Raw genomic sequence first — 12,958 nt, forward strand, 5'->3', positions numbered from 1 at the left:
TTGGGGCCTCAGCCTTTTACCTGAATTCAGACCCTGCCCGAGGAATCTGTTGGCCTTACTCTGAGTCTCCTTTTGGAGTACAGAAATAGCTGCACTTATAGCAAGGGAAAAGAAGATACTTATGCCTAGTTCTAGTTTGAATTACAAGTTTGTATTTTTGGGAGCTGAAAATCTGTAATTCAGAGCAACAAGGTTTTTTTTCTGAAACAAATAATTTTTTCATAAACAACTGTATACGTTCTTCCTGGTCCAAAAAAGAGAGGGAATTACCAAAAGGAAAGATAGATGTAAGAGTTACATGTCCTAAACAGCTTAAAACCAGAGGGAGAAGTAAAAGCCCTTTTCCCTGTGCAGTTGGTCAGAGGCTTCAACTCATTTTTAAGGCAGCAAACCCTTTGATAGTGATTTTACAGTCTGGGGTGTACCCAGGGACCTTACTTGGGGTGGGCACCGAAAAGCAGAGGCCAGAAACCTGGCCCCACATTTCGAGTTTTGAGTTCCAGCTGCCCAACCTGAACTGTAAACCATGGGAACTGCAAGCCAAAACCAATCATGAAAAGAGAAGTGAAAAGAAAGCTCTCCTAGGAAAAAGATCTGCAAAATACTGTGCATATGACCTGATATCTGATAGCTGATATCTACCTTCTAACACAAACCACTGCAGATGAAACAGCCAATCTCCTCACGCACAGGTATGTTTTTAAATGAGCTGATTTTGTCTGGATTTCAGCCAGAAGTTTAGTGTACTAGGGGTTCAGTTAAAACATTTTTAATAATTATCTCATATTGCCGTGGTCATCTCCTATGGCCACTCAGTTTTCACAGAGAGTGTTAACAGTATTTTTTTATCTAATGGTCTATTAAGAAACACAATGCTCCTGGAAAGGTGAGAATTTTTTTTGTGCCTAAACTGACAGTATATCAAAACTCAAATGCCCACTCTGAGCCCTTTGTATGCTGGAGACAATAGACCTGGACTTGTGAACCCAAGCTCTGTCTGTGCTGTGGTGTGGTCCATATGTGGAGGAGCTATCTTTCCCGATGCTCAGCTACAGCATTAAGAAATACATGCCAGTTAATTTACCCCATTTATTACCCAAATCCAACAGCAGCTGATCAGCCTCTGAACTGAAGAACTCAATCTCAGTTACCAAGATTGACTGATTGGAGTAATTGAAGCAATCTTATTTAACATTTGCCTTAAATGATCTGGCAGTCTGATTCAGATAAGATTTCAAACAGTCTCTGTGCTTTTGATCTCAAATTAGCTTCAAGATTAACTCAAGCTTGGTTCAGACACAGTAAAAAAATCTCTCAAGTGTATCTTACACCATGCTCAAGCCCTCTTCCTGATTCCACCAGATTAATTAAAATCTCATTTCAATCCAGTTGTGCTAGTGATGGTCTGAACTGTAGGACAGTGCAGGGAAGCTGAGGGGGGAAGCAGAACAGCACTTACAGAAACTCCTGTGGCTGAAGAGTGGTTGCAGGAGGGAGAATCCTTGCTGCCGCTTTCTTTTAAATGCTGTGATTTCTTGTCTCTCTGGTACACAAAGAAAAGTGTCTGTGAGCAATAAGATCAAGAGACAACATGTCCTTCCACCACAAGTGACATTAAATTAATTTATACAAGACAGCAGTCAAAACCCATTTCTACCAGGGAAAGCTCAAAGTGAGCCTGAGCCTTTAGGTGGCTTTCCTTCTGCCTTCTGTTCACTTCACAGGACTGCTGGAGACAGAAATGCTTCTGACATTTTGAAGGCACACTACACGAGAGGTATGATTTCTTTTAACATAGAAAGACCTGTTTTGTTATAAGTATCTGCTTTTAACAGCTCTGTTCCTTTGTGCATTCCTTTCCCAGGTACAGTATAAGTGCTCCAGGGCAACTCTAAAGACAATTTTCAACAGTGGCTTAGGAGCCTAACTACGGGTTTGCTAAACAACATAGCTAAGCAGACAGACAGATGCCTGTTAGAATCAAGTTACTTCTGTAACTAAACTCATATAACAAACTCTCCCAGGCAGCTTATTTACAATTTGAGAGGAAAACATACCTTTGAAAATTGTTTTCTGAAGGTATTCTGGCTCACATTTCTCTGTTCGTGATTAGGCTTTGTGGTATTAATTCCCATGGTTTTTTTAAGTTAGGGAGGTATCTAGGCTCAGGTTTCTAGAAGTACATAGGTGTGAATAGCTGCAGACATTTGCACTGGTACCTCAGGCTTGCTGAAATACGTACCTATGACTTGCAGCTCTCTATTTATCATTTACCTTTTGCTACTGTTGAAAGGGGCAATAAACACTTGGAAAAAACGGCTCCTAAGTAGCAAGACTGCTTCAGAAGGTGAGTTTGAGGTTCTTAATTCCCTTAGGAATGCTCCACATTTTTTACCTCAGGTCTACAGAAGTGTTTGTGTATCACCTAAACCACAAAGCCTGATTTTGATTAGGCTGTGGGTACCACTGCTAGGTTATTGTTTTAAGATAGCATCGTGGAAAAACTTAAGTTATAACTTAATTAATTCAAACACTATCGTTAGTTTTGAATGGAAGCATTTTATCCAAGCAAAGGATCACCCCTGAATGACTGTATTTGTACTGCAGAACCACCAGGGCTCTAGGGTTCAGCTAAGGTCTGCATTCAAAGTTATTGCATTAACACTTATGTTATACTGCTGCCTACAGGTCCATATTTAAAATTAGGGTGTTATGCTAACTTATGTTTAAACAAGGCTCCTGTTCCAAAGCTTAGGGAGCAAGTAAGATAAGAAAGGTATGGGAGAAGCTGAACCCGTTTTAACTTTCCATGGTTATGTTTATGTATGTAATTGAATGCATTTCTTCCACTGCCCTGAAGCCACCACAGAGGAGCTGGTTTCGTAGTAGAGCTAAATATGGGAATGTAATTCAAAAGGAAGACAGGGATTATGGCAGTGCATGTATTAGAGGTGCTGTGGAGGAAAGCACAGTGATACCTGGAATGGCAGCCCTCCACATGACAGATGGGTAGGTATCTGATGATCTCTCCTGTGGTGTTTGTTGCAAACTGTGATTCCCACTTGTGGAAACTGCACATTTTTTAAAGCAAATGTATATGTATTTTGAGGTTGGACACAGAATATAAGGACTGTCTTTTCCTAATTAGTAGTTTAAAGATCCCTTACAAGTAGCCTATAAATCTCAAGATCTTGTCATATTGCATCTCACTACTGTATTGGGAAAAAAAATTACATGCGCAACATGTTTCACCAAAATAGAAACATCATTCTTGCAGAGGCTGGAGTGAGGAGGGATAGTTTTCCTTTCCAGTTCATGTGCATAGTTCTTCTTTGGGTAACCAACTTAAATTGCTACACACATATTTTGAATTTCAAAATATTTTCTGAACACAGGAAGAAGAAATTTCAACTTAGTGCCTATAGGGGAGCCAGACACTTCTGCAAGCACTTCCTCTTCTCCCTAAGCAACTGATTGATTTTGGCAACTCAAGATGCTGGTGGTTTCAGCTAAATCTAACAGCAGCTGAAATTATTTTCTTCCACATTCTGTAAACTATGCTATTTTTGCAAAAGGAGACTCCTTTATTTGAACAATTAGCAAACTGACATTTCCTAAGGTCATGTAAATTAACAGAAATGTTACCATTTAGCACTTAAAATCCTCTGCACCCCGGAGGCTGGGTAAGGTATTAGTCATCTCTAATTAAAGTTGTCTAATGCCAGGCAGTCCCTGGTGACTGCCACAATACTGTTTCCTATGTAACTGTTGGTCAATTTGTTGCAATATATCATCAGGATTACTGAATTATTAGTTATAATTACAACTTCAGAGTCAATAGCAGTGTCACAGCAAGGGTAAGTAAATGCTAGAAAATTATGAGGGATGGAAATACCTTTCTAACAGCTACATCATATCAGTAGTACAGAGACCACCCACTGTAACAGCTAGGCACAATGATAAATTTCTACTCGGAGAAGGTGGAGTTGGATGTTTTTGCCTTAATGTTCTTCATTCATCTCAGTGACATCCCCTGTAAGCTCCTCTTTGATTCCTGCCCACCAGCTGCAGAGTGCACATGTGAGGTAGTTTAGACTGGCTTTTAAAACCCATAGAATCTGCCAGACTAAATTTTATAGCACCAATGTCAAACCATTTGCACAGACCATCCCCAAGGATGCATCTCCCAAAGCTCTGCAGGTCATTTTCCTATGGCACTTTGGTCACCCCAAGTCCCATTTTTGCAAATGGTCTGGGGGATCAGGAGCCTGTCAGACAGGTACCAGTGCTCCATTCTCCAAAGGCCACCTCTCCAAGCACCATTTACTTTTGATTCCTGATATGGTTGGTGGGTTATGACCTCTTGGAGAATTTTCCCCTTGTGTATTTCTGAGAATGGCAACAGGAGGTCCTCTATGGAAGAAGTGTTATAGAAGTGTCTACTGCTTTTCAAAGAAGAACATAGTATTTGCTGTTACTACTTTGACTAACATGAGAGACACTTTTCAGAACTATTCACAATTTCAAAGGATGCATTAATTTTGTGAGAAAAGAAAAGGGGGAAAAAAAAGAAGTATTTTTCTGCAGGTCAAGTCCAGGACTTCCAGGAAATCCAAAGAAAAAATATTTCTGATAAGACATTTCAAGTTTTACTCTAAGTTCAAGGTGTGCTGGGAAATGGACTGAGAGTTCAGTGTGTGGAAACATGACCCATAAAGTTCAGCATATACTGCAAGAACCAAAATCTAATTAGGGGAGTTGGTCAGGCTTTTAACTTATCTACCTAATCTCCAACCACAGCCTCAAAGGTTGAAAATGTGACTCCATCTTTTAAACCAAGAAACAGGTCATTAAAATTCAGGCTGTACAACTAACATTGCACTCATTTAACAAAACAAGAGTTCAAAACATAAGAAGTTTAACTCCACATCAGAGACATTTCTGGAAACCGCAGACTTAACGAGCTATCTTCCCTCCATTGGTTTCAAATGAAACAGGCACAGAGGCTTTCTTTGGCACAGCCTAACCCTGTTCAACCAGGTGTGGGTTTCAATTAAGTTACCCTTGTGCAGGAACTTGAAGGCAAACATTTGTAAACTCTTTTTGGTTTGTTTGTTTGTGTTTAAAAAATGTGCCCACAGTGGTTGCCCTGCTGAAACCAGCCAGGATGGCTGGAACAGCAGCCCAGAGCCAACCAGCCAAGTCACAGCCCTGGCTGCGTGTGAGCTTGTGGTCTGCTCTCACAGCCCTTAGCCTGACTCAGTGGAAAAAAAGAAGTCTGTGGAAGCTCAAGCTATAGCGGGATGACAGGTGACTTCTGGGGAAAAAAACTACAGCTGTAGCTCTACACCCATCTCTGGAAACCTGGCACAAGTCATTCGTGGGAGAGAAGGTGTCGAGAAGAGCTGGCTCAGTGATAGTGGAATAAGTCCATTCCAAAACTGTGCAGGTTTCCAAGTTTTTCGTATGGTCTTGAAATGAAAACAAAAACTTTTAAAATGGAAGGGTGTGGAATTGTGTTGAAACATCTATTTCTGAGTTAGAGAGATCGAGTTTACAGATCAGACATAACAGGAGACCTCAACCTGGGATACAGAAATCTCCCCCTTCATCAACACCAGCACCTCTGCAAAATGTTTTGGCATCCAAGAAGCAGCATATTTTTGTTAAATATATTTCATCAAACGTGTTCTGACGAATTCCAATCTTGAAATGTCATTGTGTCACCAGTCTGTGGAAAGATCAGCATTTAAAAAAACCTCATAAAAATAAAGGACTGGAAAAGAAGCTGAGGTACAGTCACTCACTCAAAAGACATTTGTCAGCAAAATTAAATATAAGTTCAGGCATATTCTGTTTCATCACATACTGTTCCTTTTAGGGGTGAGGCACTTAAGTAATTTCTCTATTTTGGAATGAGACTGCAAGACAAACAGTTTATCTTCAGTTTGGCAAAAGAAAGTTACATTAACGTCTATCAAGATGAAAGTGGCGCAAACCAGAATATTTTACAGCTTAAATAGTGACTCTGTTCTTCAGCTATGCGTAAACTATTCGTCTCACAGGATGCAATCAAATGTCAGTGTCTCGATATGGGTTCCCAGTACTCTGGAAAACACAAACCCATGTACTTTATATATGTACACCTATATACACACACACATGTCTATATAGTGCCTATATAGATATGCATATACACACATAAATATAACGTTTGCATGTACACACACACACACACAGATGCAAACCACATCTGGAGTTCCATTAAAATATTTCTCCTACCTCCTCAATAACCGCAGCTACAGTAATCCCTAGAAGGAACAGAGTAGGGCTAAGGTCAGCCGTCTCTGATCACCAGTGTTTGTACAAAGTGATTTTATGTTTCATTTGCACTAGAGATTGATATGGAGTTCGAATTTTGGCTCAAAAGAATTTTTATGGAAGAAAAATGTTTGGAAAGTTGAAAGATTTTCCCAGAGGAAGGTTCAGGGAATAAATGAGAGCTTATTTATCTTTCTCGAGACTTTTTCAAGTTGGGAAACAGGGAGAAAATTCCCAACCTCGCTCCTCACACCACTGCATTATCAGGTACACAAGAGAGTCTGTATTGTATTTTTTCTGCTGAAATTAACATAATTAAAAAAAAAACAAAAAAGAAGGAAAGCATAATTTGTAAAAGTCAGTCTGCTCTTCAGTGAAAATATTATAACTTTTTCATTTTAAGAGTGTTACCATCTTTTCACCAAGATGATTCCAAACATGATTTACATTTTCCATCAATTTTGAAAGAGTATTTAATAAACACCTTCGTTTCCATGAGAGTTCATAGTTAGGATTTTTCTTTATTTTTTTCCCCCAAATGTTTTTATTTAAACAAATTTCAACCTGTTCAAGCTTGAATTTCGGATACTCTCAAAATTCAGATTCAAAACTTCAAAGCAAGCCATCTCCACAACCATTACTTTTGCAGGATTTTGATCAAAGCCATGGAAATTCCTGGTTCCACCCCACAATAATGAACCAGCCTAGGTTTCATTTGAAATCCAGCTCTGAGGAGCTGACTTACCTATCTGGTTTGCAACAATCCTGCTGTCTGCACCTGACCCGAGAGCATCTCTGCATAGCAAAGCTCTCCTCCAACTGGAATGCATCCATGTAACACAGTCCCCATTCCCTCGATGTGGGGGGGCACCAATGTTTGGCTGTCAACCTCCTGTTTACCAACATTCTCCAAGTTCAGAAAGCTCTTTCTTTCTGCATCCTGAAGATCAAGGTTTTTTTTTTTTCTTTAGCAGTTCACTAGATAGCTGTGTTTGCCTAAAGAGACCCTCCCACTGCTCTTTTATCCTCTGAAGGCAGGCCAATTTTCAACTACAGCCTGATGGTTGCCTGGATTAACCTCTCCCTTGTTTCATGAGGCTTAGAAACCCCAATACACCTTTCAAATGGCGTGTCTGATCACACTGCTCTGGCAGATAAGCAGAAAATTAGAATGAGCTTCTCCAGGTAAGTGCCAGCATGAAGGTACCATCATCTTCCAGGGGGGAATGCCTGGCAGGCAGGCATGCAGGCAGGCAGGTTTGGAGATCAGTTATGATGGGGACACAGAAAAGGCAGCTGTGTAATAGCACAGTAACAACACTCTTTCAGTGCTTCTGCCAGGCAAGGCTGTGGTGCCTCCTTCTACAGGGAATTTGGGACAAATATATTGACAGCCCTTTTAGCCCTTAAATATTGTACGTAAGACATTTAGGTGGCTGTTGAAGATGAAGTTACCCCCACCTTGTTCTATATAGCTTATATTCAAGTATTTTATATTTGAATCCTCATGTTTCAATTCAAGGCCTTTATCCTGTAAGTTTTCCTACAATTTGTAGGATTTTTTCCATCATGCTGGTAGCCTCTTCCTCCTCTCACCAACCATGACTGCATGCCACAGTCCTGTGCAATAACATAGTCAAAATATATGGGTTATTGCAACTTGTTTTTTAGTTTCCATCCTTTATGTTTGTACAGGTCCAAATGCAAACTTCACTGCACAGAAAAATTTGGGTCAATTGGTCCAGACTGCTGTCACCAACTAAATTGTCCTTTGAGTGAGGGGTGACATCCAGAACAGCCATCTGAACTTTCCAAACTGAGTCTGGGGATCTAATTACTCCTCTGGATACCTGGCTTTCCTGAGGCACAAGTTGTCTTTCCTAAATCAAGATGTGTTAAAAATAAGTACAATTGAGAGAAAAAAAAGGAAAAACCCAAACCCAAAAAATACAAAACAGAAAAAAACCCCAACAACTTTCACCTTGGCATTTAAGGTGATTTTTTTTTTAACTACAAAAACACAGGAGTTCAGAATTTACCACCAAATCCCCACTCTTTAGGTCTGCATTCTCTTGTGTGCCTTTCACAGCTTTCCCCCAAACCCTAACCAGACATTTAACCATCTCCTGCTGAGGTCAGTGGGATTTAGGCAGATCCATGCCCCTGCAGCATGCAGGAACTCAGCTCCTCTGCACTGACAGCAACTCAGCTGCTCAGATTCATTCCACACTGTGGCCTGCAAAAGAAATTGTTTCAAGGTGTACGAAGCTTTTGCTGCCTGCTGCTGTTGGCAGGCTAAAACTGCCATGGAGCTGTTGCCAGGGGAAGGAAGAAATAAAATCCCCTCAGGAAAGAAAAGAACACACAGGTAGAGAAGGGGGAGTGGGGTGGGAGGCGTGGGGTCCCCCCCTGGGACCCAGCCCTCATTTGGAAATAAGATGAGCTTGCTGTTGGCACAGTATTACAGCTGGTGAGGGGTCAGTAGCTCTGACCGAGGAAGAGGTGACCGGTCCGGAGAGATGGTCCCGAAAGGGATCGCCTTCCCGAGGTCCGGTGTCTTCCCTCAGCTGGTGGCAGGAGGGCCCGTGCAGAGGCTGTCAGCTCTTTAGTGATTGTCAGCTTGTGATTCCAGCTCAGCTCTGCAGGGCACCCCCAGGCCAAACCAGACCAGAGAGAGACGAGAGGCTTGTGTGGCTGGTTCCTCACGGAGGTAGCTTTATTGTGGGTCCCCTCCAGTGAAAGGGAAAGCCAGGGATGAGAACTCTCTCTGAGTCCCACAGGGGCAGAGGGCTTGCTTTTATAGGGATACAGGGGATGGGTGAAGACCAATGGGTTACAAAGGATCTGCATAGGGTCTCCTAAAGGATTGTGGGTCTGTCTTTTCTCGCCGTGACCAAAGAAGTGGTTGCCTTTCCAGGGAGTCCTGCTGGGCGATTGCAAAATCACTTATCTCAGCAGAGATCCCTCCAGGGCAGGGGCTGGGCATACCCCACAGCACAGGGTTTGGCCAAGCTTGCTGATCCTCCTGGGTGCACCCGAGCATCCCTGTACACGGATGGCTGTCACACGCTGAGGAGTGTTCTTGCCCCGCTGAGCCTTCAGTGTGAGGCCTCCTCGTGAAGGTCTTCTGAAAGCAGTGACTCTTACTCCGTGGCAACTTGTTGTCTAACAGCACTTCGAGAAGGGCACCCAAAATTCCTCACTGTTTGGGAATACGAGTGACTGTGTGGAAGCACAGCCCTTCTGCTAGTACCTGGGTGGCAGGGGAAAAGTCTTCCCTAGGTCTGCCTCTTTTTCCCAACCCAAAACACACTGAAGTGCTTTCTCACCCACAGTGATTTGCTGATACCCATTTATGGTACAAGAAACTGGACTACAGACGATGAGGCAACAATTTTAAAATCTATAAACCCCCTGCTTATCCCCATGCAGCCAAATCTGCCTGGACTGTGATGAAACAGCTTTGAAAGGGAGGGAAGCCACACAGGGGCAGTAAGCTGAGAGATGGGGAGCAAAAGCCATGGGAAAGGTCTGGAGCCTGATACTCCGTCCCTTGATCTCAAGTCTTAAATTTTCTGTTGTACCTATGGTTTCCCCAGAATATTTTTCTCCAGCTAACACAGCAGGTATATCCATGCTCGCATTATGGTATCAGGAATCAAATGAAAATCCAAATTTAAGAGCTTTAAATGTTAATGAAATAAAATGGCTAGATACACAATCTTACTTTCCTTCATTCATTTTGAGGTCATGCATATATCAAACTTCCTCTTCTGTAACTTCTCTCACAGTCTCACACAGAGCCCTCCTGCAGATAATCCCAGCAGTAACAAAACAATGCTGTCCTTGCTGAATGACAGCACCAATTCTTGTCACTCCACTGAGTGGGTGCCTAAAGCAGGCACTTTGGCTCTCAATTCATTGTTTTCTCATCACTCCCTGAAAAAACATTACACCTCCCAAAGAATGAGACTGAGTTTCAAAAAGGGATATTCCCTAACACAAGATTTTACAATTCACGTCAGTATACCATAGATTAAAAAATACAGTTTTTCTTACCTATCTTATTGAATAGACTTTTTCAAACTATTTCAATGGATTATTTGCCCCAGAGTTAGGTCCAAACCACAGTTTTATGCAACAAAGCTCACTAAAAGACAGAAAAATTACATTAAGTTTACAGCTGGTTCATACACTAGGCATATTTTCCAACTAAATTCTCTTTGATCTCATAATGCAATGCTTCATTTTGAAGCAAGTTCTACTACTACTACGACTCAAAAAGTGTTGCCCAATGTCACACAGAGACTATTTTTCAAATATTAATTCACAGCATTCATTTTAAGGACATGTTTATAGAGGTTGAAAGGAAGTTCAGATAAAGTTGTTGCATTGTGGCAATATATGAAATGAATTGTTTTAATAGGAAAGAAGTTTAAGATAATCTTTCAGCCCTGTTTCCTTTACTGGTTTAACCCCTTTGGTCACATCTGTGAGAGCAATGCTGGCCACTTTTGTTTATTTTTCTTTAACTGAAAAATTTTAACCCTGAAAGTAAAGTTAAGGAGAAAAAATTAGTCCAAGGGGATGCTATGCCAGTGTGAGTCCTTTTCCAGTTGCAGATAACTCAGTAAGCAAGTGAAGTGATGATTTTTGCCTTTCTCCCTGAATTTCTGTGTTCCATTTGTTGTACCCACCGTCTGCAAAGAGAAGACTGGCATTGCCATATGCCAACTCCAGATACACATAAATGGAGGATCTAACTGTAGCCAACCAGAAAAACTGTAAAGCTGATGGAAACAGGACAGACCTGACAAGAAGAGAGGAAATCCTCAGAGGAGCTGTCAGGCAGAAAACTAGAAGTGAGGAGATTATACAGCACCAGCACAAGTACAACACTACCTTCTTAAACCATAACATAAATATTTGGATTTTGGTGGTGAAATCAGAGCAGAGGTCTGAAATCCAGAGGCTGCTTTCAATCAAGATTTCCATGGTTTCTATGTCTTATGCAGATAAGAAGAGAGGTTCCATTCCTGGATGACTGCCAAATTGTCCTTCCCCATTGGTTCCTTTTTTTCCAGCAGAGAGGGCTAGACAATTAGATATACAGTTGCTTACGATTTTTTTTCAAATGCTAGAAATTGAAAATAAGAGGCAGACTAGCCAGACAACACCAAGTTTCTGCTGGTCCCTTATCTAACAGACCCGAAACCTGTTTTCAGTAATGTCATCTATGTTTGTCTCTGAGATTTTACCTCTCTCAGGTCCAGGACAGAGGCCTGGATCAAAGGTCCCCATTTCCCACACAAGTGCTCCACATGGCTGAGGAGTCTGAGAGTGCAGTGCTGCATCTGGGGTCTGAGGTGGCTAAATCAGGAGCCTTGGAGCTCACCCAGGTGCCTGCTTTGTGCAGACATGTCACCAGCATGTCCTACATCCATCTCTACAGAAAGGGTCTGGCAACATTCACATCTGTCCTCCTGCTCGTCAGGTACAACGGGTCCCCCCCAGGTTCGTGAGAGATCCCTGCAGAGGCTAAGGACTTCCACGAGGCACTTGGACCATGTAGGTACAAAACCTTTCCTCAGAGACTGCTTCTTATCTCAGACATTGCAAAACATTGTTAGCTCAGCTACAGGTAGTCAAACCTGACTGGAAGGCTTTCTGTCAGTTTGCTTGTACCTGGCAGCCTCTGCCAGACCACTCACAATGACACCCTGCAACCACAAAGTATACAAGTCATAATGCACAATGCACTTGAGCATTAACAGAGGTGTTACAACATGGATTTAGTTATGTTCATCACGCTCTCAAGGAACCCTTGCAGACGTCAATGGGCTCTTAAAGATTTAGAGTAATACTAAGGAACAAACAAAAATCCCACAGCTTCATTTCCCAGTATCAAAGAGAGAATTTGCTGATAGCACAGCAGCAAGCCACACTGACTGTGAGCAAACAAGCTCATTTCTGCATTGCCTGTAACTGACTTTTGTTGAAGTACCTAACTTTGATCTTTGATAAATGAAAATGTCGGCAGGTAGCTTCTTTTTATGCTGTTTCTGGAAATCCTGCACATTTGAAAATTTGGTGAGCTGGCCTAAGATATTCATGAATGCTGACATTTAGTTCACAGTTACTGCTGAGGTATAACCTGAGTTATTTTTCTCAAGACAGCAGTCACATCCAGTTCTGCAACTGAATTGATTTTAACATAAGTCAAAATATTTTTGTGTTTAGATACAACAGAGAATTAATTATATGTATACCTTTTTCCAGCAAAAGGAGAGTTTATGTCTCCAAAACTGAGAGCAAATGTTCTGTGGTGTCTGTCTCCAAAGCACCTACGTGTGAAAGCAGACACTTCAGTTGTGTTAGCCCGCACAAAAAGGCAGCTGCTGGGACCTACAGTATCACTGCTGCGTTGGCTTATTCATTAGAACCTTTCCAGTTCATTTTTGAAAGTGCTGTAGAAATAAAGTGAAGCAGCCGTGCCAGGGGACACCTTCGCAAGGGTACAACTTATACAACTTCCTTGTTTTAATTATCTAAGTGGTAGGTGGGTGGAGCACCTTCATAATTTGCTTTTCTCTTTCATTGCTGAAATAAAATATCTGAAATATCCGAGGGTGCTGGG

General features: G+C 41.7%; 1 long non-coding RNA gene across 4 annotated transcripts in view; it reads right to left on the reverse strand.

Moving 5' to 3' along the window:
* LOC138106887 (uncharacterized) overlaps positions 1 to 12,958 on the reverse strand; it is a 137,433-nt gene that overhangs the window by 41,133 nt on the left and 83,342 nt on the right. For all 4 annotated transcript variants that reach the window (XR_011149178.1, XR_011149179.1, XR_011149176.1 and 1 more), the window contains exon 3: positions 1,460 to 1,543. This is a non-coding gene — a long non-coding RNA (uncharacterized lncRNA). The remainder of the gene's footprint in view (positions 1 to 1,459; positions 1,544 to 12,958) is intronic.

Source organism: Aphelocoma coerulescens, chromosome 2 (assembly GCF_041296385.1).
Source record: "Aphelocoma coerulescens isolate FSJ_1873_10779 chromosome 2, UR_Acoe_1.0, whole genome shotgun sequence".
Classification (NCBI taxonomy): Eukaryota; Metazoa; Chordata; class Aves; order Passeriformes; family Corvidae; genus Aphelocoma; species Aphelocoma coerulescens.